The sequence below is a fragment of the Camellia sinensis genome, chromosome 5 (genome assembly GCF_055761805.1).
Source record: "Camellia sinensis isolate YWXY chromosome 5, ASM5576180v1, whole genome shotgun sequence".
Lineage (NCBI taxonomy): Eukaryota > Viridiplantae > Streptophyta > Magnoliopsida > Ericales > Theaceae > Camellia > Camellia sinensis.
Genome location: NC_138965.1, coordinates 138,649,323 through 138,674,699, shown reverse-complemented (window position 1 = coordinate 138,674,699; position 25,377 = coordinate 138,649,323). Strand labels below are relative to the sequence as shown.

The following is a 25,377-nucleotide window of genomic DNA, read 5'->3' as shown; positions in this document are numbered from 1 at the left end:
TCAAAATTAATTTAGGAATTTAACAATTAAATTAGTTTAATTTCACAATTGTCCCTGTGGATCGATACCTGGACTTGCCATTATTCTAAAAGAATTTGGTATAGTTTAGTATTTAAATTTGGTGTGTTCAATGACCTATCAAATTTTGGCGTCGTTGCCGGGGATTTCTGGCGAAATTAGTTAATTTAAAGTTACATTCTTATTTTAATTTTTAGTTTAGGATTTTATGCTTTCGTGTTGCTAAGTGTGCAGAACGTTTGAAATTGGAGCTATCACAGAAGTGCAAGCGGAGCGCAACCGAGCTTTAAAATAAAAAAAAATAAAAAACTGCAGCACTAAAGTGCGTAAACAGAAGCAAACACTCGCAAGCAAAGCACCAAGGTGCTAAAAAGCAAGACGAAGCTCAATTAGAGGTTGGATACAACGTCTACACGTCAAGCACCCGCAGGACGAGTAAAGCGTTTTCGTTAAACCGCTGTGAGTATTTCTCCGTTTGGTATTTTGCTTTCATAACTTAGTGCACATAGTCGGTACTTTTTTTATGTGTGTGGGTAGTGTATGCACAGGCGTTGTTCTTGTCGCCGTGAATTGTGGAGTTTGGACCTTGAACTAGAAAGGACTCTTCGGAGACTTAGGGCCTCTGCCTGTGTTCCTAGGCTTGAGTATTCATATTCATATTCATACATTGAGCCATTAGAGATGGCAGATCCAGATGTCTCGAATGTGCCTAACCGGATCCTTACGGATTATTTCACACCACTACATATACATCACCGTCATGCATCCAATTACCCAACACCACTGCTGCTCATTATGAGATTAAGTCCAGCACCATACAAATGCTTCCATCATTCCATGGACTAACTCATGATGATCCTTACAAACATTTGAATGAATTTTCTGGAAATTTGCTCGACAATGAGGATCCAGAATTTCACAAATGAGGCCTTAATGTTGTGATTGTTTCCATTCTCATTAGAGGATAAAGCCAAACACTGGCTGAATTCCTTATCTACTAATTCAATCACAACTTGGGACCAATTACAACAACGGTTCTTGGAGAAGTACTTTCCCATAAGTAAAACCAACCTAAGGCGAGCCATCACAAACTTTGCTCAAATGGATGGCGAGCAATTCCATGAGACTTGGGAAAGACTTCAAGACCTTCTCCAACAGTGTCCCCACCACCAAGTGCTTGATTGGCAACTTGTTTAAACATTTTATTATGGTTTAACTGAGCCGCACCGCCAAATGGTGGACTCATCCTGTGGTGGGATGCCGAGGCATGGCAATTATTTGAGAACCTAAGTGACAATTCCCTTTACCATGCCTCCGCAGCCCGACAAGTCTGGCAACCAGTAGTTGGAGCCCCAAAAAGAGGGGGCATTTATAAGGTCGGGCAAAATCTAGAGTTAGCCCAACAAGTAGAGGCACTGTCCCACAAAATGGACCAATTATTAGCCGCGAGACATGCCCCTACCCAGCAAGATCAGCCTCAATTTCATGAGGCATGTGTTATATGTGCGAGCCCTGCTTATGACTTGAGTGAGTGCCCTTCGGCATTACAATTTCCGGAGTTAGTCCAAGAGCATGTGAATGCGGCTCAAGGATTCTCCGACTCGAGTAATGATCCGTACTCCAACATATACAATCCGGGATGGAGAAATCACCCTAATTTTTCATGGAGACCCCATTCACAAGGCACTTCTTACAATCCTCCACCACCAAGGTAGAATTTCAATAATTTTGCCAACCAATCATCCTACCGACCAGCGCAACCTTATCGATCCCCACAACCGTACCAGCAACCACAACCCCCGCCTGTTCCTCAGGGCAACTCTGCCTTTGAGACTCAGGTGTTGAAAGTTCTCTCAGAACTTAAGGGGTTAGCACTGGTAGTTCACTCTCACACTCACTCTATTACCAAGCTAGAGGCCCAATTGGGTCAAATGGCTAAAAACATGAATCAAAGAGAGGAGGGAAAATTACCAAGTCAAACTGTGGCCAACCCTATGGGGCAATATGGGGTAGAGAGTTCAGGTGGGAATGGAAAGCACCATGAGCAGGTGCAAGCGGTGATTACTTTAAGAAGTGGGAAGGAGTTTGAGCCTCAGTTAGTTGCGCCTGATGCAACTAGAGCTAAGAAGGATGACCACAGTGGTACACCCAATGAGAGCAAGGGTGATGGGGAAACGCTTAAGAGGGATGACTTAGTCCCTAGCACTTCACTTGAGCCCAAGGCACCATATGTGCCTAAGGCACCCTTTCCCCAATGCCTTGATACATCGTCTCCTTTTAATAAGAAGTCGGCATATATGGAAGCAATGATGAAGGTCTTTAAACAGGTAAAAATCAACCTCCCCCTGTTGGAGGCAATTAAGCAAGTACCCTCATATGCCAAATTTCTGAAGGACCTTTGTACGCAAAAGCGTAAATCTAGGACACACGTGTCCCAAAAGGTCCTACTCATGGAGCAAGTAAGCTCCATCTTGTTGAATGACACACCTCCTAAGCTTAAGGACCCGGGTGATGGAAGTTTCATTTGGTAACATGCAAGTGAAACTTAATGTTTTCCAAGCATCCTAACAACCTCATGAGAGAGAGGAGTGCTTATTTGTGGATGTTGTGGATGAGGTTGTGGAGGAAGTTTTGCCCTCCATTCTTGTAGAGGACCCTTTAGAGGCTTGTCTAGCTCATTTTGGGATTGGAAATTTTGATATTGATGGGTCAGTTGAGGAGGTGAATGTCTTGTTTAATGCTTCTTCTACACCAGATTTTCCTCCGTGGAAAGCCGGTTTGAGTCATTTCCTCCTCTGTCGAGAGAGCTTGCCATACCATCTTTGGTCACACCACCTACACTTGAGTTGAAGCCACTCCCGGCCACACTCAAGTATGCATCTTTAGAGCCCTAGGAAACTTTACCAATCATCATTGTATCTGACTTGACTGCAGAGTAAGAGAGTCAGTTAATGTTATATGTATATTGAAGTTTAATCATGAAGCTATGTGTTTTGTTGAGATGATTTGAGAATTAAATCATGATTTTGAACAATTGGCCTCATATTGCTTATGTCCTCATGATATATAATGCGTTTCCACGTTTTTGAACCAAGAACATGAGTTTGGGCCTTTGAATGTCAAGTTTGAGCTTCAAGAACAATTCTGGAAATTCCAGAATTTGGCATGTCCGCTCAAGCGTGAAATATTAGTTCCCAGAACTTTTACAGACATTGATGTCCGCTCGAGCGGGGAGAGTCACGCTCGAGCGCCAACTATGTAGTTTGAATTCTAGCTCGAGTGTCCGAAGTCACGCTCGAGCGTAAAAATGAGGCAACCAATACTTTGCAGACCAAAGGGGTCCGCTCGAGCAGGGAGCCCTATTTCTGAAACTTTGAAAGAATGTTTTGTGTTTCATTTTCTGTTCCCTTTTCACTCTTAAACACTCTTAGGTATGCATTAAGCAGTATAAATGGATGTAGAAGATAAGAAATAGGCCTAAGAAGAATATGTGAATTAAAAACAGATTGAATCGTTTGTGACCCATATGTGTTATGTAATGTGTAGGGTCGAGCTCAAGGGAAAATCCACCAGCCGAACACTGTGAGTAATATCTTAGTAAAGATATTTGAAGTATGTCATTTGTCCAATTGTTTACTCTTATTCGAGTTTCATAAGTTTGTTAATTTGAAAGGTGAACAATATTCGTCATGTTGAATGGTTGGGCCAAAGGCAGTTTGACATGAATGATTGGGCCAAAGGCTGTTGGACATGAATGATTGGGCCAGAGGCCGTTCGATATGAATGAATTGGGCCTGGGGCCGTTGGTTAAAAACAAGTGGGCCAAAGGCCGTTTGCTATGTTCAGGCTCAAAGCCGTGTAACGCACAAATTGGAAACATGAATGGGTCTAAGACCGTTTGATATATCTGTTTCGAATTTCATTCATGTACTCTCTTTATTTGATATTATTCACTAGGCTTTCGCTCACTCTCATTCATGTGTCTGTAGGTGAGCCAAGAGATGTCCAAACCCAGTCTCAGTGAAGTATGTGAGGAACAGTCAAAGTTTTGAGGAGTCAGCCCAAACGTCTCACGCATGAGACTTGTTTTACCCTTTTGTTCTTTTGTTATAATTTTGCTATGTTGGCGACAATGTTGAATCACCTTTGTACTTATATGCTTTGAGTTTGGCTGACTAAGACTTGAATGATTCTGTGTGTATGGAACCTTAAGATATTTTCTTTTGGTGTAAGTTATTAATGAATATATTTTTGTGATGTTTTGATATGCCATGTAAGCACAGCTCTATGGACAATTTTTTTTAGTCTGCTTCCATTTTGGCTCCTTAACTATGATGAAACGTGTTTTATTTGGTTTGAGGTCGTAGGTAATCCCTTGATTACTGGCCAGTTATGACCTTAATCCATAAGGGCGGGTTCGGGTCATGACAGAATTGATATTCCCATTCTCCACCAAAGCTACCATGTCTTCATCTACCACGGTCACCACCACAGGTTTGGGTTGGGATGTAGACGCGTTCATCATGCACAAGTCTGTACTCTCGGGGATGAACAATGCCGGCTTAGGTAGGTGGGAGGGGGTGATGTATATACTGGGGTCGTAAGGAACGACCAGTATATGGATGAGGTTTATTTGCCGGGGTGAAGGGGGTTGGTTATGTTATGGGAGAGGATTTGTAATGACATTGGGTTTTTCAGGAGGTGCTATTACCTTATTGTCAATGAGATCTTGAATCTTATGACGTAATCTAAAGCATAGATCAGTGTCGTGACCATGCTGTTGGTGAAAGGCGCAGTATTTGGCTGAGTTGTGTTTCGGAGGAAGAGGATCGGGTAGGGGGTGAGGCTCTAGTGGCTTAAGGTGCCCTTTTTTGATCAGGACCCCTAAGGCTTTGGATAAGGACATGTATAGTGGGGTGAAGACCCTTTGGCTTTGGGGTTGATGGCTCGAAGTTTATGAGGTTATAGTGGATGTACCGGCAAAGGGGTTGGCAGTCTTGGGTGTGGTGGTGACCATACCCACATCGGAAGGCCTTGCAGCTGCACTACTACTCGTAGTTGCATTGGAACTGGGTGTGAAAGCCCTCTTGGGCTGCTCATTCTCGTGGTCTATCAGACCCTGCTTCATTGCATCCTTTATTTACACCCCTATTTCGTGGAGGTCAGCAAAAGTAGACAGAGACAAGACTATCATTTTCTGTAACAGTCTTGGTTGCAGGTTACGGACCCCCATTTTGATCTGGTCCTTTTCCACCGGTCGGATGGTCATCATGAAGGCCTTGGCCCTCCACCGAGTCACAAAATCCGAGAAGCTCTCATTTGCCTCTTGGGAGTTGCTTCGAGATCACGAGTTGTGACCTCGATCTGAGTGTTATAGGAGTATTGTGCTATGAAGGCCTCGGCCATTTCCTCTCCATTTCTCGTCACAGAGTCTTCAAGTTTGGCATACCAAATGGCCTCTATGCCCGACAGGGTCCGGTCAAAGAGTGACAGCTTCTGTAGTCTGGTGAGACCCATGGGTCGTAGGATATCAAAGAACAGCCGTAGATGGACCATAGGATCGTCGGAACCATCAAACCGGTCTATATGCGGCATCTTAAATCTATTTGGCAATGTCACTGCCGAATCAGTATAGCCATCCTCTATGTCAGGGATCGAATTCATGCCCTGTGCTTATTTAAAGTGCTTTTCTAGCTTGCTCACTTTCAGCACAGTAGGGTCGACCTCAAACTCAAAGGGGGACTCCGTTTGGTATGCCAGTGCATTGGAGGTCTGAGGTGGAACCGAATCCACTGGGATGCCCACATTTTCCTGAACATTAGCTGTGGGAGCAGTAGCTTCGGGTACTGGAAGGTTTGCAGGAGGTGGATGGGATACAGAGGCCGTTGCCTGTTGTGGCTGCTGTTGTTGCAGCCTAGCGATCAACTCAGTCTGTTGGGCTGTAATTTCTGCTTGGCAGGCTGCATCTAGCTGCATAGCCTTAATAGTTTGCTGGAGTTGTCGAAGCATATCTTCCATGTTGGTTGGAGGACTTTGAACTACCAGAACTGGCGAGTACTCTTTGTACGGAGTAGAAGTAGATGATTGGGCTTGACTGGGTACAAGCGAGGTAAACGGTGACTGCTGAATTGGCGAGTTCTGTCGAATCTTCCTCCGTTTAGTAATAGGCGGGAGTGAAACAAACACTGGCTGTCCCCTAACTAGATCCCCAGATCTATAAATCCTTCTAACTCGGGTCCAGAGTACTTGGGGGGTAACAGACTCATCTGAAGCAGTGGTGTAAATCACCTTGCAAAAAGAAAATAAAGCAAAAAGAAACAAAATTAGAAACCGCACAACACCTCGGCCTAGATTCAAACAACACGTAGTTGCAAACGTAAGCTGGAGAACTATACTCAACACTGAATTTCTGCCTCCCAAAAATTAATACCCTCAAACTGATACCCAGACTTCTGTAAACCCGACTTTCTTCGCACGCCCCCCTCTCGGAGAGGCGTGAATTGGTCTTACTACAGTTCGGACTCTTGTCACGATTCTAAATCTAATCTCACAAAGTGCAATGTGAGACTGATAAACACCAAAGAGTCTAAATTCGGCAAATCATTTTGGAAAAATCGATTTTGAATAAAAAACGCCAAACATGGACTGCTTTGCCAGATTACAAAGTCGCCACATAAATATTTTATTTTTGAGAAATTTAAGAAACCCTGACTCGTGCCAAAGGCCAGGTGTCCGTCATCACCAAAGTTGCCTCGGCTCGGGAACTTGGGTACGAGAGGGGAAGGTCCTAAAATGAGCACCCCCGCTCGCCCGATCAAAGGATCGGCCTCTACTACCACGATATGTTGTTTTATAAACACATGTGTTCTTATTCTGATTATTAGCTAACTTTACTATGTGATGCGCACAGCATACAAGTATAGACTCAATCACGAGAATTGGAACAAAACAACACATGTTTGTTTTCAAAAATGGTTTGAAAGTGCTATTCGCAAGTAGGCTAAAGCGCAGATTTGCCACCCTCAAGTGGGCTTAAAACATGATTTTGCCATTTCGCAAAGTGGGCTTAAAACTTACATTTATTGAAATGTCCCAATTCAGGCAATCATGCCTTTACCCACAGGCATTCATGCAGTTAATCACTTAAGCAAATAGCCTCATGACAAGCATACTATCATGGCAACACTCACACTCATGCGGGTATGCTAAAGTGTAACACTTACAGTGTACTCTGAGCTAAAACAAAAAGCTAGTTAGAAATATGCATGATCCTAACTATACAAGATGCCTAATGCAACACATGCAATATGCAACTAAATAGGCTCGCCTATCTATGCTGGCATATGAATGCAACAATTGATACACGTATTCAAATAGGTATTGAAATAAAATGCAGTTTGAATGATGCGCCGAGCCTGGTGCATGCAAGACAAATGATTGAATACAAACATGCAAAGCATAAGGTATGCTAATTGAAAAATGCCCTAAAACTAACCATCGAAAGCGGTTAAGTAAAAGGGAGAAAGAAGTGGGGTTGGAAGACATGCGCACACACACGCACGCTTATTACAACATTGCGCCCTCTCGAAAGAGGGTCCGAATAAATAAGCTAAGCTAATTTAAGCTAAGCTAAGCTAACTAATCTAATTAAACTAATTAGACTAATTATTACAAACCAAATTGAATAACTAGCAAACTAATTACTAATTATTACAACACTTTAACTAATTAACAAATTAAATAAATTACATATTCAATGCTAACTAACAAGTAAAGCTTTAAATAATGATGCCTCAGCTCTGCTTTGGAAAGTAGACATGCATGCATTTGGTTTCTTGCCCCGAAAAGCCTTCCGGTTTACTATTGAGAGGCTCTGTTTGTAGGGTGTCTCCAAGAACTTTCTGCTCCACTTTACCAAGCCAAAGCTGAGGAATGCACCAGTGGCCTATCGGCCATGGGAGCTTGCTGCTAGCCATCTGCCAGCCAAAGATGTGCACTGCCGGCCAAGAATGACGCAGTGCTGGCCATCAGTGTGCCATTACGGCACACTGGTGTGCTGCATCACCATTCTGCAACAGAGCTCAAACCAGAGGAAAATAGAGGGTCTCCCAAGGGTATATTTGTACTATGCCCCTCCTTATCATCTCAAAACATCAAAGGAGTTGCATTATTGAATCCAAGACCACCAATCAAGCATTTTGAATGCATGATGGCCAAAGATCCAACTTGTACACATTCAATAAATGCACAAACACAAGACTCAATACCACCACCCTATCATGTATGATCAAGGGCAATGGAGACATAGGAGATTGGCTCATTTTTATCACTTTGAGTATGAAATGGACCAATCTACCTTGTGTTCAATATAACGTCCGATTGAACACAATGCAATACAAACAACAATGCTTATCTTGGCATGTTTTACTTGATTCAATTCTTGTTTACACATTTTAAGTTACCAAACCATTCTTTAATTGATTTGTCCAAATGTGAAAGTCCTCTAATGAGAGAGATAAACCAAAAGATGACTTAAGACATGAGAGAAACCATGCCTTTGACTAGGAGGAACCCTCAAAAGAGGGTTAAAGTCATTTAAGCACAAGCCTCAATCCCAAGCTTAAATACAATTTTAAGACTAACCAACCCTCAAAACAGATAGGAAAATGAAGAAGTGAGGGAGGTGGAAGAATTTCAGTGCTGAAATGGCATGAAACACAAGACTCTAACATGCAAACAACTCATGTACAACATGTTAAGAGACTTAAGCATTAAAACTAGTGAAGAGCATTACACTAGAACCATGCAACATCAAGCTCAAATGGCCAAACCAGCCCTAGACAGACCTCAAACATGCCAAAACTGAGGCCAAAACAAGCTGAGATAGAAGCTTAAAAGACTAGGAGAACATGCACACATGTTAACCCATAAGCAAAGCATAATACACAACCCTTAAAAGCAATGAAGAAGTGAAGTATACGAGAGTATGACAGAGGTATATGCACTGAAATCACATACTAAAGGATTCTATATCATGCAATCATCTCATGTAAAACATGTTAGAAGCCTTTAAACACAAAGCTAGTGAAGGCACTTGCATTATAGCTATGCAAAACATGAGCCATATGACCAAGACCACTAAAAATAGAGTTAAAGCATGACAAAACACGAGCAAAAGCATGCTGAGATGGAGCTAACACAAGCTAAAATGATAGGCTAACTCATTAAGTGTAATACCCCTGTTCCGTAATATGTTAATTGGTCCTTAACATGATGTGATTATGTATTTTGATATGATTTTGTGTTCCACTATGTGAAAATATGTGGTTTGAAGTTCTATCTGTTCACCGTAGGAATATCTGTTTGAATAATCAGCTTTGGAAATTTAATTGAGGGCCTTATCGGCCACAGAACCCGAAATCGATTACGCCATTGTAGTTGGCATAATTTTTAGAGCCTACGGTGAAATTTAATTGAAAATTGATTCTGGTCAATTTAAACTGATTGAAATGATAAATTAAGTACCCCATTATTTTATATTATTATATTGACTTAGTGGGACTTAATATATTTGAGCACTACGCCTTATTAGCCCTTAGCTTATTTTGGCTGATTCTTGAACTCAATTTGAGAGGGAGAGTCGACTATAGGGAGGGAGAAAGAGGGATTATGCAACTTTGGTCTTGAAACTTGGAGATTGGAAGTCTAATTCAAGATTTGATCATAGATTGTGAGGATCAAGCTCCTAGGTGAGTGATTCTTGGATTATAATTGTAATTTTGTGCATGTCCAAGCTATCTTGGTGATCAAGAACAAGATTGTAATGAAGTTGAGTTGTGTTTGTTGAATTGAAGCTTAATATGTGCATGCATGTAAGAAATACTTTGAAATTTGCATGTTTGAGCACAAATGTGTATAACCCATGTGAAATATTAAAGGAAACTCATGTCTTGATCACCATTTGTGTTATCTAAGTTGAGAATGTGGCTAATCCATCACATGCATGTACAAATTGAGAAGATATGAGCTTTGAATGCATGAAAGGGTTACATTGGTAATGAGTTGGTGGAAAATGAGCCATGCATGTAAATAAATTATGAAATTGAGCTTCAATGTGTTGTAATTCTATGTTTGTACCATGTTAGTATATGATTATGTGAAGTTTGGGCCGAAATCACGCATTTAGAGCCTTTGAATGTCGAGATGAAGCTCAAGAACTCAATCTGGAAAAACCCAGATTTTTGATGTCCGCTCGAGCGGGTTAAGCGACGCTCGAGCGAAGAAATCGAGCTCCCAGCATTTTCTGCAGACATGGTTCCCGCTCGAGCGTGGGAGCTATTTTGACAGGCCTTCCGCTCGAGCGCCCTATTTAACGCTCGAGCGTATTTTTCATGCAACCAGTACTTTTGCAGGCCTTGAGGGTCCGCTCGAGCGGGTAAATTGACGCTCGAGCGGGGACCCTAATTTCTGGAATTTTGTTCATGCGTTCTGTGTTTCGTTTTCCGTTCTCTTTCACTTGTAATCACTCTTAGGCGTATGTTAAACATTATAAATGAGTTAATGAGATAAGAATAAAACCTAAAGAGGAATATGTGAATTAAGGGACGGATTGAATTGTTAATGACCCTTTTGTGTGCATGGAATGTGTAGGGTCAAGCTCCAGGGCGAATCCACAAGCCGATCACTGTGAGTAATATCAATATTTGAATGCTTGAGAATGTCCAATTGTTTACTCCCTTTTAAGCTTTATGAATTGCTAATTGGGATTGTGGACGTAAGTCTGATATGATTGCATGAATGGACCAAAGGTCGTTTTGATGTGAATGAATGGACCAAAGGTCGTTTTGAAATGAATGAATGGACCAAAGGTCGTTTTGATGTGAATGAATGGACCAAAGGTTGTTTTGATGTAAATGAATGGACCAAAGGTCGTCCTGATATAAATGAATGGACCAAAGGTCGTCCTGATGTAAATGAATGGACCAAAGGTCGTTTTGACACATGTGAGTGGGCCGAAGGCCGTTTTGACATGAATGAGTAGGCCGAAGGCCGTTTTGACATGAACGAGTGGGCCAAAGGCCGTTTTGACATAAATGAATGGGCCGAAGGCCATTTTGACAAAAATGAATGGGCCAAAGGCCGTTTCGACATAAGTGAATGGGCCGAAGGCCGTTTTGCCATGAATGGAAACCCAAATGGGCCAAAGGCCAGAATGTTGGAACTACAGTTACTTGATTTGCATTTCGTATAGTCTTATATATTTGCTAATTAGAAGTATGAATTGGGCCCAAGGCCGTTTGGAGCATGTTGTTCTACATATTATGATGTAACTGTCATATTTGATAATATTCACTGGGCTATCACTCACGCTCATTCATATCTTTGTAGGTGAGCCAAGAGAAGTTCAAACCCAGCCCCAGTGAAGTCTGCCAGGAATAACATGAGTTTGGAGAGTCTGCCTTGTGTCTCACGCACGAGACTTAACCTTGCCATTCTGTTATGTATTTCCATTTTGTCTTGTTGGCAAGGATCTTGTGTATATCGGTATGTAGTTGTGATATGGGTTGACTCAGTTTAGATGATCCTGTCTGTAATGAATTTTGTGAAACTGTATTTTTGACGTGGGTTAACGTATCTGAGCATGGTTTGTTTGATGTGCATATAAGCACGGCTCTATGGACAAAGTTTTAAATTTTTGCTTCCATTTGGCCCCTTTACTCTGACAAGTTACGTCTGTATCGGTCTGAGGCCGTAGTAATCACAGGATTACTGGCCGGTCATGTCCTTAACCCATAGGGGCGGGTTTGGGTCGTGACAGAGTGGTTATCAGAGCACGAGTTAATAACTCACACACTTGTCCAAAAAGAGCAATAAGCGTCTAGATGAAATCTAGGATGCATTAACATGAAATTGGAAGCATTGATAATAATGCTTAACTATTTTGATATGAACCTTGAAAGCATCAAGAATATGCTTAAGTGTTTCGATTTGAGTAATTATGTGATATAAGTTTGTGAACTACTCGCATTGCAATTATCTAAATATATGTACTCCTTTGTATATGCATACTTGTGAATCTTTTGTATAGAGTATAATGCAAGTTTAATCAGATAGTGAATAAGAACTCTATAAGGTTGTGTTTAGCCTCAATTATTTCCCGATGATATGAAATGACAAGTTCTCTGAGATGCTATGTTTGGTATACGTGGTTGCTCAAATTCTCTTTGAACATAATTGTGGTATCCTTAGCGGAGGCCCTCGCCCAGGGGACATAATACTGTGGCTTATGGTCGTGAGGCCCTCGCCCGGGGGAAACAATACCGTGGCCTATGTATGAGATCTGTTACTCAGTACCGGAGGTTCCATTATGGAACTTGTTATGCTTGACCAATATGTTATGTTATGCTAAAGGAAGTACCACACATGATTGGAATATGAGATATGAATTGTTACACTAATGTGTACAACAAGTTTGTTTTGATATAATGCACATACATGAATATATGAATCACGAAAGGTTGTTAATGTGCATCCGATTCTGCCAATGGGTGTCTGTGTGGAATATGAACATGATTTGAGTGTATAATTACTTAGTAAATGTTCAGCATGCGATATTTGATAAATATGCAATTATCTGTTACGTAAGTGATTAATTGCGTACGATATGTGAAAGAAGAATATAACAACGTGCCTATGTGCGAATGTACTCATGTGATTTTGTGTTTAATTTCGTATTGGGCATCCCAGTATTTGGTAAAGCTTGATAAGAATTTGTGTAGAGTACGGGCAAATTAAGGGCATACGGGTTGGAAGGTTCTTCCACAGCCCGACTTGATAGTCCGGAAAAAATAGTACAAGAATTGGCAGAGATCTTGAGACAACAGTGTTAGTTGCCGCTACGGCAAGAACCTTTGCCACCACCAGTGTGAGAAACACCGAAGAGTTTGTTATCTGACTTCTGGGGCTCGTTATAGATATGGTAAAATGGACCATACGGCAAGGACCTATCCCCGGATTGAACGAAATGTGAATGAATCCTCTGCCTTGGCTAAATCCGTACCAGTGGTAGGAATTGCTACTCAGGATGGAGTAATCACACTCATCCCAGAAAGCACTCAGAATGTTGTAACCATTATCCCAGGTATCTATACTGTTTACAAATGAATGCTTATGTGTTGATTGATTCTGGATTAGTACGTTTGTACATCTTCGCTTGGGATATTATTTGATTCAGATCGGCATATATTTCATATCTGCTGCATGTGTATCTAGATTGGTTAGACCCATATGATCGAGACTGTATTCTTTGGAGGTATATGCCCCGTTTGGGAAATTTGTGAAATACGTTTTGAGATATTGATTGACTCTGCACATGCACATATATATATCTACACCTATGCTCAGGGTGATTTATTATGTTACCGTCTTCAATGACTAAACCACTGGAATTATGATTCTATAATCGTGTGACCAAGTTGAGCGCCCTAAATGATGAACTCTATAATTGTGAGACCATATATTTTGATTGGTAGAAAGTTGACTGGGTGATGTGACTAATTTGGAACCTTTGCGTAACAATCCCATACTATGTGTACCCGAGGAACTTTGTATAATGTATTACTGTGCACCATGTTCTTGCATATAAGACTTATTTGGGAACTGTTATACTGATTATGATACGTACCTCTTGATATGAACACTTGCATGCTTATGTAACTGTACCTGAACTTATGTGGACAATACCGTATTGTACATGATTCGAAACACTTTGATATGAACAGTTGTGATGAATGATTCTGATACGACCTTGAGAACTGATAAATTTAGGGCAGTTGTGAAACTATCAGCCATGTGCCTAAACAAACGAAGTGAGCTTTACAGAATCAAATGTACCCTATTTGAGAAAACTTCTATCTGACTTGATCCAATAGAACCTTTGTCTGAATTGACCCGATAGAACCCTCATTGGATATAATTTGACGGGACCTTTGTTTGATTTAATCTGACAAGACCTTTGCTTGGGTTGATTGATAAGAACCTCTATCAAAGTTGATTTTGTAAAAGGGGGTTAAGAATTGTTTATGAATAAATGACCAGATTATTATTGGCAGGAAAACTGATGGACCCAAAACTTGAATCCGTTTGGAGTGCTTGACTTATTTGAAAGACCTTTTGTGGGCTATCAATAGATTGATCTACCTATGAACACCATTGAGAACCAACCTTCAACTAGTGAGGACATATGTGTTATAGATGAATTGAATTGTACAAATCCCGTGATTGGGTGTCTTAAGGAACGATGCTTGTGTATTGTCCCATCCTGGTTGGTTTGATGCTATGGGGACTGATGATGGCAGATTGATTTGACTATAAGCAGTACTGAACAGTTGTCCCTGACTGATCAGAATATGTTGTGTATGGGAGAGTGGTTGCTTCAGTGTTATCGGATTTTGGAAGATCAGGTTACGATGAGTGGTATTATGTTTGTTTTGATGACATTCTTGGGGCGTCCTTTCGTGCTAGGGGACTTTAAGCCTATGTAGCACCTTTGATTGAGATACCTTTTGCCACCGACGGTTTCGTACGGGTGGGTTTGACTAATCGATCTCAAGTCGGCCACCGACGGTTGTGAACAGATGTGCTTGATTCCGAGACGATTATTCCTTTGTTTTGTCCGGAATGTCATCCTTTGGTATTATACAGATGTTACAGACATCCAAGAAGCTTTGAAAAATCCTGATTATCCATAAGTGTGCGAATTCAGTACACCTTGTGAACGCCTGCCCAGCGCCATTATATTCTCTAATTGGGGCCCTAAGGATGTGTAAATTGTGCTTAACATGCGATTGACTCCTTTGATACTACCTTTTCCATTATGGAGGTTTATATATGAATTGCTTTATGCTTTTGATGACTATCAGATAATGTGGAAAGACTCGATAGAACAGGGAATTGAATATTGAACTGAATTGTGAACTGTAAACTGTTAAATGAATTGAGAACACGTGTATTATGTCAGAAATTGCCTGCTTTGATGTTATTGTACTTTACAATCAGTATTACGGGGATGTCTGGACTATGTGTATTGTGTGGGTAATTACTTCGATGTTACCTTTGTTGTTTCGGGAATCAGTATCTGGATCCACCTTATATTCCTGAAGACTTTTAATTGACCTTGGATAATTGTGATGAGCCATTGGACTAAATACCGAATCAGATCGTGAATTGGGGAATTATTGAAGAATGAATTGAACTTTTGTGACACGGAATAGACCGAACTTCTGTGATAAAGTTAGCTGACATTGAAATAAATATGTTGGTGACCTACCTTGAAGAGGTCAGTTGGTGAATATGTCTAAATATTTTTCGGTGCCAACAGGTCGAAGTTGAATTTTAGATAGTGGCGGGACTACTTCAACCTCTCCCCATTTTGGAATGGAAATGTGAATATGTGGCTACGAGTTTCGTTGTGGGGCTATCTTGAGTACCCAAGGTGTAAGTCCCATTTGGGCTATTGTAGGTAAAATTATTGAAGTTGCCCATTTCTCCCTATAAAATTTTGTATGGTGCTTGTAGACTAGCCACTGTTTACATCGATAAGATCGCTCGGTTGCATGGGGTCCCAGTATCTATTGTTTAGGCAGAAATTCTAAAATGTGTTTGAATTCTGAAAAGCCTTCAAGAGGCAATGGGGGCTCAGCTTCTGTTCTGTTATGTTATCCGGACCCGAAGGTTCCCTTATGAAACTGGTTATTCGTAACCTCACGTGTATATGTTCTGTTCTGTTCCGTTCTGTTAATGCTAATGGATGTGTCACGTAAACTTAATCATGACTTATGATTTCTGTATATGATCTGGACAAATTACGAATTTGATACGAAACTGAATTATGATTCGGCGCTGTTTTTCCATCCGCAAATTGATGTATGATCAGAAAGAACTTGTTAGACTCTGGGAGAAATGCTCCAAATGTGTACCTTAGATTTTCGAGGAATTGGAAAGATCTATTCATCGTTGGCAGACCTTACTCACGACGACGGCTTACACTCTAGTTTCGGTATGGCACCATACATGCCTTGTATGGAAGAAAAGGTAAGTCTCTGACTGAGTAAGAACTGAGTTTTGTTTGACTTTGGGGCTAAGTAAGTGGCTATCAAAAAGAAATGGAACCGTTGAATAAGAAAGTATTCCGAATTATTTTCGGCTACAGGTAAATTAAGTTTGGAGGACCAAACTTCCTAAAGGGGGGAAGACTGTAATACCCCTGTTCCGTAATATGTTAATTGGTCCTTAACATGATGTGATTATGTATTTTGATATGATTTTGTGTTCCACTATGTGAAAATATGTGGTTTGAAGTTCTATCTGTTCACCGTAGGAATATCTGTTTGAATAATCAGCTTTGGAAATTTAATTGAGGGCCTTATCGGCCACAGAACCCGAAATCGATTACGCCATTGTAGTTGGCATAATTTTTAGAGCCTACGGTGAAATTTAATTGAAAATTGATTCTGGTCAATTTAAACTGATTGAAATGATAAATTAAGTACCCCATTATTTTATATTATTATATTGACTTAGTGGGACTTAATATATTTGAGCACTACGCCTTATTAGCCCTTAGCTTATTTTGGCTGATTCTTGAACTCAATTTGAGAGGGAGAGCCGACTATAGGGAGGGAGAAAGAGGGATTATGCAACTTTGGTCTTGAAACATGGAGATTGGAAGTCTAATTCAAGATTTGATCATAGATTGTGAGGATCAAGCTCCTAGGTGAGTGATTCTTGGATTATAATTGTAATTTTGTGCATGTCCAAGCTATCTTGGTGATCAAGAACAAGATTGTAATGAAGTTGAGTTGTGTTTGTTGAATTGAAGCTTAATATGTGCATGCATGTAAGAAATACTTTGAAATTTGCATGTTTGAGCACAAATGTGTATAACCCATGTGAAATATTAAAGGAAACTCATGTCTTGATCACCATTTGTGTTATCTAAGTTGAGAATGTGGCTAATCCATCACATGCATGTACAAATTGAGAAGATATGAGCTTTGAATGCATGAAAGGGTTACATTGGTAATGAGTTGGTGGAAAATGAGCCATGCATGTAAATAAATTATGAAATTGAGCTTCAATGTGTTGTAATTCTATGTTTGTACCATGTTAGTATATGATTATGTGAAGTTTGGGCCGAAATCATGCATTTAGAGCCTTTGAATGTCGAGATGAAGCTCAAGAACTCAATCTGGAAAAACCCAGATTTTTGATGTTCGCTCGAGCGGGTTAAGCGACGCTCGAGCGAAGAAATCGAGCTCCCAGCATTTTCTGCAGACATGGTTCCCACTCGAGCGTGGAAGTCGACGCTCGAGCGTGGGAGCTATTTTGACAGGCCTTCCGCTCGAGCGCCCTATTTAACGCTCGAGCGTATTTTTCATGCAACCAGTACTTTTGCAGGCCTTGAGGGTCCGTTCGAGCGGGTAAATTGACGCTCGAGCGGGGACCCTAATTTCTGGAATTTTGTTCATGCGTTCTGTGTTTCGTTTTCCGTTCTCTTTCACTTGTAATCACTCTTAGGCGTATGTTAAACATTATAAATGAGTTAATGAGATAAGAATAAAACCTAAAGAGGAATATGTGAATTAAGGGACGGATTGAATTGTTAATGACCCTTTTGTGTGCATGGAATGTGTAGGGTCAAGCTCCAGGGCGAATCCACAAGCCGATCACTGTGAGTAATATCAATATTTGAATGCTTGCGAATGTCCAATTGTTTACTCCCTTTTAAGCTTTATGAATTGCTAATTGGGATTGTGGACGTAAGTCTGATATGATTGCATGAATGGACCAAAGGTCGTTTTGATGTGAATGAATGGACCAAAGGTCGTTTTGAAATGAATGAATGGACCAAAGGTCGTTTTGATGTGAATGAATGGACCAAAGGTCGTTTTGATGTGAATGAATGGACCAAAGGTCGTTTTGATGTGAATGAATGGACCAAAGGTCGTTTTGATATAAATGAATGGACCAAAGGTCGTCCTGATGTAAATGAATGGACCAAAGGTCGTTTTGACACATGTGAGTGGGCCGAAGGCCGTTTTGACATGAATGAGTAGGCCGAAGGCCGTTTTGACATGAATGAGTAGGCCGAAGGCCGTTTTGACATAAATGAATGGGCCGAAGGCCATTTTGACAAAAATGAATGGGCCAAAGGCCGTTTCGACATAAGTGAATGGGCCGAAGGCCGTTTTGCCATGAATGGAAACCCAAATGGGCCAAAGGCCAGAATGTTGGAACTACAGTTACTTGATTTGCATTTCGTATAGTCTTATATATTTGCTAATTAGAAGTATGAATTGGGCCCAAGGCCGTTTGGAGCATGTTGTTGTACATATTGTGATGTAACTGTCATATTTGATATTATTCACTGGGCTATCGCTCACGCTCATTCATGTCTTTGTAGGTGAGCCAAGAGAAGTTCAAACCCAGCCCCAGTGAAGTCTGCCAGGAATAACATGAGTTTGAAGAGTCAGCCTTGTGTCTCACGCACGAGACTCAACCTTGCCATTCTGTTATGTATTTCCATTTTGTCTTGTTGGCAAGGATCTTGTGTATATCGGTATGTAGTTGTGATATGAGTTGACTCAGTTTAGATGATCCTGTCTGTAATGAATTTTGTGAAACTGTATTTTTGACGTGGGTTATTAACGTATCTGAGCATGGTTTGTTTGATGTGCATATAAGCACGGCTCTATGGACAAAGTTTTAAATTTTTGCTTCCGTTTGGCCCCTTTACTCTGACAAGTTACGTCTGTATCGGTCTGAGGTCGTAGGTAATCACAGGATTACTGGCCGGTCATGTCCTTAACCCATAGGGGCGGGTTTGGGTCGTGACATTAAGCATGTTAGGCTAGTAAGCATGATTACACTACAAGTGTGAGAAGCAAACAAGAGGTGCTCCAACCAGCCAAAAACAGAGTTATAACATGTAAAAATAAGGCCAAAAACATGCTGAGAACAAGCCACGAGATGGTAGAAAAACATGCTTAACTACTAGGCCATCAACACATGCAAACAAGATATGAGGAGGGGGGACCACCCCCTCTTATTTTGGTCCTCAAAACTAACTTTCTACCACTAAAAAACCTCTGAGTTTCAGTGGTAGAAAGACCAAACAAAGGGTGTTTCAAAAGCTTAGAGAGGTGGCTCAAAAGGCTTTACAAGCCAAGAAGCAAAAGGGGGAGCCACCCCCCTAACCAAACAAAGCTCAAACCAACATTTAAAGACCTTAAAAAACAAAACTTTTTAGAGGCTAAAACCAACTTCAAGGTAGCATACAAAGGTGGCCAAGCAATGAACTAAAACAAAGCTTAAAAGGGTGAAATTCTTACCCTTGAAGCACAGCACTAAAACAACAAGAAAAAAGCCAGACTTCTGAGCTAAAACCACTCCAAGGAGCTCAAACAAGGCCTCCAAGAACCTCAACTCTAAGGTGAAGGTGTTTGGCCAAGGCTGCTAGTGCAAATGTGTAGAGAAAACACACTTTCAAGCACAAAATATAGAGAGAAAAGATTCTAGTGAGAGAGAGAAATATAGCTCAGCCAATTTTTGTAACCCTTTGCATGCATATAGATGAGCTCTATATATAGAAGATACAAGAGCCCCTTGAAGAGATCCAACCATCCACGTGCAAGCAAATGGGCTCATCTGTGCAAACAACTGTCAAAATATCTGCAAAAAATATCTACTGATGCATTGGTGGCCGGCCGGCCATTAGTGGTGGCCAGTAGTGCCTCATTAATGGCCGACATGCCTCATCGATGGCCGGTAGAGCCCAATCATGGCCGGCAGTGCACCACAAACAACAAGATGAAAGGACCAAGACATGGTCCAAAAATGAGAAAGAATGGATGCAGGGTTTGAAAAGCTCAAACCTGTGGCGTTCCACCGCGGATTTCGAGTACTCGACGAGCAAACACACTTGTCACTGGATGTACCTGCAAGGACATCCAAGTCTTGAGAATGGTCAAAAATGGGGTGTCTACAACTTGCAACTGATACATACATTTATGCAGAGTTTCACTCTAAAAGCACGTATCAAGAAAGTGAGAGCCAAAACACCTCTATGATGGGGTAGGGTTACCATGTCCTAATTTCGTCAGGAGCTAGGGGTTCATTACGCAAACAAGCGGTTTCATACAATTCTTGCATTCGGGTAAGCAACCTGTCCTAGTTTGGAACAGTCTCTATGGCTTCCAATATGCAAAAGGTACCTCAGCAAGACTACCTATTATACCTCTCGCACCTAACACCGAGAAGTGAAAAGAGGATCAAATGGTACAGCGGTAGTTCAAATCCAAGGGTTGTGTTCCCATCATGGTAAAGCCCCGCAACTGGTCAGCCTTTTGGCAAGCTTTTCTAAGCAAGCCTCTGGCAAACCGCTCAAGAATAGCAACTGGCAAACACTGTAACTTAGGTGCACCGACGCAAATGCAAATGCAAAGAAACACATAAGTGTAAATAAAACAACATATCATGAGTTCGAGTCAAGTTCACTAAGTCCCCAGCAGAGTCGTCAGAAACTGTGGACTCGCATTTTTCGCGCCCCCTTTCGGAAGGTTTGAAAGAAAGGCCTCATAGTTTCGGACTCCCGCGATTTTGAATCTAGTCTCACAAGTGCAATGTGAAACAGATAAACACCTAAAGAGTCCAAATCCAGCAAATCATTTTGAAAAATTGATTTTCAATCAAATAATGCCAAAATTAGACTGGTTTGCCAGATACAGAGTCGCCACCTAAATATTTGTTTTGGGGAAAATTTAGGAAACCTTGACTCGTGCTGAAGGCCATGTGTCTGTCATCATCAAAGTTGCCTCGGCTTGGGAACTTAGGTACGAGAGGGGAAGGTCATGGATTTAGCACCCCTGCTCGCCCGATCAAAGATCGGCCTCTACTAATCATGATATGATATTTTATAAACATTATGTGCTCTTATTCCGATTATTAAACTAGCTTTATTATGTGACGCACACAAGCAATTATAGACTAGTTTGCATGACTTGGAGCAATTCAACTCATGTTTGTGTGCGAAAATGGTTTGATTTTGCCACCTTAAGTGGGCTTAAAAATGCGGATTTGCCACCAAATATAATGGGTTTAAAATAAAATTTTTCCATAACAAAGTGGGATTAAAACACACATTCATTGAATCGTTCCAATTCAAACAACAAACCTTCATCCACAGGCATTCATGCAGTTTAGCATTTAAGCACATAGCCTCATGGCAAGCATGCTAATCATGACAACATTCACACTCATGCAAGTATGCTAAAGCATAAAACTCACCGAGTACTCCAAGCCAAAATAGAAACTAGTTAGAAAGATGCATGATCCTAACTATACAAGATGCCTAATGCAACACATGCAATGTGCAATTTAATAGGCTCGGCTACTAATATGGCATATTAATCGATTTGAACAACATGCGATTGAAACACGTATTCAAATAAGATATAGAAATAATAATGCAGTTTGAATGATGCGCCGAGCCTCGGTGCATGCAAGACAAATGAATGGATGCAAACACGCGATGTGCTAATTGAAATATGTCACTAATCTAACCATCAAAAACGGGTAAATAAAAGGGGGAAAGACGTGGGGTTGGAAGACATACACACGCACGCACACTTATTACAATATTACGCCCTCGCGAAGGAAGGTCCGAATGAATAACTTAACTAGCTAAGCTAAGCTATTTAAGCTAATCTAACTAAGCTAATTAGACTAAGTATTACAACACTTGAATAAAAAGCTAAACTAATTAACTAATTATTACAACACTAGAAATGAATAATTAACTAACTATCTAAGCCAATTAATTAAAAATTTAACTAGGCTAAGCTAATTAAATATTACAACACCAACTAATTAGACTAATTAAATATTACAACACAATTTGCTATGCTAATAAACTAATTAAGTGATCAAACACATTCAATGCAAGCACCAAAGGAGATGGATGGAGGTTGCATGCACATCACTTGAAAGCTGCTCTGTCTACCCTAGATTGCCTCTGTTTCACCTTCAGCCACTGCCTCTGTTTCTGTAAAACTGCACTGCTGGCCACACTCCAAGGGCTGACCGTGCATTACTGATGGCCGGCCGGGCCTACAGAGGGCCGGCCATGCATTCATTTGGTGCAAACTCTGTTTTTGTGCTCTGATGTGAAATCAGTGCAGATAGAGCATTTTCAAGCTCTATTTGTCCTTCATTCCTTCTCTGTCATAGGAAAACCTCAAGAGAATGTTGAAATTGATTCCAAAAGCCATCAATGAGCAAGTTGATTGCTTGATGGTCTCAAATGCAATTTTGGACAAAAGTTAATAAAATGCAAAGAGTAAGACCACCCTTCCCTTTTTGTCATGGAATGAACTCAAAAAAATGAAGTTGAGACGCTTCAAGGACACTAAAAACACTATGAATTGATGCTTGATGACCCTTGACACAAGGAACTTGGCATAACATCCGGCCAAGTTCAAGCTTTTCTAGCCATTTTCTTTCAATGTGTTGATTCAAGTTTTAAACCAATTGTTTTAGGCCTTGCCATACATTAGTCCATTTATCCAAATATGATGTTAAAAGTCCTCTAATCCGAGAAGTGATATGTCAAACAAGAGGTCCCTCTAAAACATGAGAAGGAGACTACACCATTTTGGACTCATTTGTGTTTTTCTATTTCACATTGCACTTGTGGAATCAGATTCAGAATCACGAGAGTTCGAACTATAGGGCTAATCGTATTCGAAAGGAGCACGAAAAGAAAACTACATCATGAAAATGAAGAATTTGCTGACTTCAGTCAGTGGATCAAGAGCTGGTTGATGCAAAACATGGGCAACCACAAATAACCCTCCAAAACTCAGAGGGGCATGCAAACTGAACAAGTACAAAGCCAATGTGCTCTATATACTCCCACTGTCCCACGGAATATTAGTTGTTCTATCAAGTAATTGTTCATAGCCCTAGGATTTCAAAATCTAGTATATTAAATAAAACAAATATTATTCTCACCAATTGTGACCCTGTTGGCAATTCTTTCGGATGTACAGTCATCCAATCCCTCTTCTCAAAGTTGAAGTCATTCTGTCAAAAAAGAATTAACAACCACCAAAATGACAATAAGCAATTAGGCACTTGAAATCGGGAGTTACAATACTGAGATAACTAGTAAATCACATTATATATTTGATTATCATCTACTGTTTACATTGACAAATTTTAAGAAGATTGTGTCCTGGAGCACCACCCACCATCCCAGTACCCCTTGTTTTCAATTTCTTCACAATTATTGTACTTTTCAATTAAATTTTATATGAAAAATGATCTAGGTAAAATGATAATAATACTAATGGACAACATTATCAATTGGAAGCTATTTGGCCCTTTTTAAATGTTACCTCCAAACGTACATTTGCATGGTGAAAGTATTGCTTGATTTCAAAGGACTTCCAAAATAAACATTCACTGAAGATATGTATTCTCTTGAAAGAAGCTATACTAGCCACTAAACATACTCTCAGCTATTATCTTTAGCACAAAAGAGCATAATTTATATCCAACATCATATTAAAGCATGCCTAATGATACTCCATGCAATGACAAGGATTATGGTGAAATCACATCTTGAGACAATGAATTGAAATTATCAAACAATTGAGAGAGAGAGACAATGTGAGAGAGAGAAAGAAAGAAAAGAACACAAATCCTTACCATGTCACCATCTTGTACATAAAAATGGAGCACATCAACAATCTGCACATTGAGAATTAATTTTTAGTATTCATATAAGCTTGACTCTTGTTGTCAATGCTTTATCCGTATATGAGCAGAATCAGAACATGAGATGGAGAAACAAAAGATAATATCCTCCAGAAAATAGAACACTCTGTTGTCAATTATGGGATCTAAACCAATCTAACTTGTCTCCAAAGCCAAATGACCAAAAAATCCAGAAGCATCCTACAAAATTGAAATTTCATAAGTTTTTAGTAATTGTTTAATGCCTTCTGTGTGGGTGATTTTCCGACCACACTGCCCGCCTAGTAATCAGCTGGAGAGCACCAACAGAATAGATGGCTTTAGTAACCTGTAACAGAAAGAAAAAGGCTCCGGCGGTGGCTCTTCCACCCGGGGGCACTCCGACGATCAAGTCAGTATATCTCTCAAAGATAATCAAGTGCTAAACTCACAAGCTTGAGTATAAAACTGCGTACCTTAGACCCACGGGGGTGCTTCTCTTTTATAGTTTACTAAATCCAAGTCCCACTAGAAGTCTGACTTCTATGGACTCCAATTTAGTACTCACTTTGGATTCCTCAAGAGATAAAGATGAACTCCCTTAGAGCTTTATCCTTATCTTAGTAAAGTCTTCTCTTTTCTCCAGGACTCTTAACCCTTATCCGCTTATCTCGGATTCCGATATCTTCGGAGGCAACCTCGGCATCGCCAAGATAACCTCGGCACAGCTACCACGACATGTGGCACCTCGGCTGACACGTCGGCGTCACCATGCCACGTGTTGGTACTCAGAAAATATATCCCCACAACTGCCCCCTAGGTTCTATTACCTCGGCATTCTGAGGTGATGGAACCTATATCAGTATTTTCTTCTATTACCTCGGCGTAAGAGCTCCTTGGCCGAGATCATTCACATTAGGCCCACATGTCTTCATCGGGGAATAAGAACTTCAAATGAATCCCTTTATGCGTATGAACTGTCATATATCACTTTTCAACCGTTTTATTCACGCGTTACATCTTATTGGCCCGTGTCCGCGACGCGCTTGTAAGCCGTCTTTCGTCCGTCTGCGCCGTCTGACGCACGCGTTCCTCCAGGCATAATAAATGCCGTGTTTTTGTCGTCGTTTCGAGTTTTTTACGAAACTTTTCTTTTCATCTTCACTTCTTTACTTTTGTATTCGGCTTTCTGGCTTTCTCTCTCTCTAAACTTTCTCAAAACCGCCATTGATCTTGCTCAAAGCTCTGCAACCGTCTTCATTCCTCCATTCCACCGAAGCTTTTGTCATTCCGTCGTGTCTGCAACCGCTGCCTTACCTCGGCGACTCTTATTCCGGCATCTTTTGTTTTGGTAAGCCTTTTCTCCTCTTATTCCCAATTTCTTCTATGTGCTTTCGTTTACGTACTGCCATTACTGCTCTGTTTCAAACCTTTGATTTACTGAACTATTTATTTGGATGTGTCTATTCATGATTTCACCCATATCTTGAACACTTGCACTGTTTTTAACACTTTTCTTGTCACTGTTCTTGACCTTTTACTTCTGTATTTTCTTTTCTTTTA

The 25,377-nt window shown here is 40.6% G+C and overlaps 1 long non-coding RNA gene across 2 annotated transcripts in view; it reads right to left on the bottom strand.

Moving 5' to 3' along the window:
- Window positions 1-25,377, bottom strand: part of LOC145790881 (uncharacterized) — a 50,168-nt gene that overhangs the window by 9,933 nt on the left and 14,858 nt on the right. The window contains exons 2-3 of one of the 2 annotated variants that reach the window (XR_014330197.1): window positions 23,788-24,080; window positions 23,089-23,160 (exon numbers count right to left, since the gene is read on the bottom strand). This is a non-coding gene — a long non-coding RNA (uncharacterized LOC145790881). Of the gene's footprint in view, window positions 1-21,695; window positions 23,161-23,787; window positions 24,081-25,377 lie in introns of those variants that run through there. The other variant, XR_014330196.1, reaches the window with a different exon arrangement.